Raw genomic sequence first — 1,449 nt, forward strand, 5'->3', positions numbered from 1 at the left:
AATCTGTCCATGAAGTTGTAAGGTGAATGTGAGGACTTCTGGTTAAAAAAGAAAACAAACCAAAACACTATGTTTTTTCCAGAAACCCTTGTCATTCCAAGTAAACATAAGCCAGTTACTAATAATATTTTCTAGAGTCTTTCTGGTATGAAAAATGTTTGTTTATGTACCTTTCACTTATTTACATTTTAATTCTCTTGTCATTTCCCTGCAGTTGTTAAAGAGATGAGGTGTCATATAATGCCCTCAGCTGCTTGAAAAACATGCAGAAATTGGTTGACAGATACATAACCTGGCGTGTTGAAGTGTGCCTCTAGAGTTATTGGAGTCTTAGTAATATCTCTTTACAATTTTTTGCATTTTTCTACTGCATTTCTGCAAACTCCAAAGTGCTTCTGAAATAAATGTTTACTAATGCTTATTTTGTTTCACTTATGCTCAGGTAGATAAACTGAAGTAGATATAGGTATGACCGCAGTGACAGTGTCTGAGATATATGAGGCCCTTACTAGACTTAAACCACTTCCAAGGTAACCACTCACTCCCTTTTTCAAGCAAACTGATTTGTATATTTTTTACTATAAATCCCTTAAATAGCTATACATAATTTGTTATATGTTTATGCTTTTACAGCCCAAAGAGGCCATATATTTATTTTAAATGTGAGGGAATAATTACATTTTTGCGTATCAATATTGCATATATTATTAAAAAAATCTTCTGAAATCCATCCTTTTGAAACGTCAAGTCTCTGTTTTCCCTTTGCTTACACTTTTGTCATCCACTGGTCTTTTCTCACTGTATGTCTGAGCACTTTACTAGTCTTGACAACCTTGCACTCAGCTTTCAGCTCCTTACTTTCTGCCGGTGGCAGTTTATTTTCTCCATGACTATAAAAGTTGCTCCTTTTGTTGCTGTTTATAGAAACGTTTGAAGTTTTTTGTAGAGTATTGTACAACTGAGGTGATCTGTCTTGTTTAAAATATAATTTATGGTAACAGTATAATGGATCTTCATTACTCTGAAAGACTTCTGTAATTGCTGTAAAGGTATCATTTAGCCCTTGCCATGAAGTGGTATGGGCCATGACACACTGGTGTCTAATGGGATCTTTAGAAGAATTTACAGAATTTCTGTAGAAAAGAATGAAGATTAAGTGCCTAGAAATTCATCGCCCTTGAGCACTTACTGTATTTTTATGTGCTTGACGTATTTTAAAATATAAATATGTAACCCAATAAAATATTTCAGCGTTTAGAATTTTAATTTGATGATCCTAAGGAGAGCTGATGGAATAGCAGCTGCTAGAACTACCCCACCTGCCTGCCCGATACTTTCTCTACTTAGAGCAAATATAAATGCTACTTCTTGTCATAGGGAATGGAGAGTTTTGCTGATGGACTGCTCCTGCAGTCATGATACTTTTGGAAATTTGAGTAAAAACAGGTC

Source organism: Egretta garzetta, unplaced genomic scaffold, assembly GCF_000687185.1.
Source record: "Egretta garzetta isolate BGI_Z169 unplaced genomic scaffold, ASM68718v1 scaffold231, whole genome shotgun sequence".
Taxonomy (NCBI): Eukaryota; Metazoa; Chordata; class Aves; order Pelecaniformes; family Ardeidae; genus Egretta; species Egretta garzetta.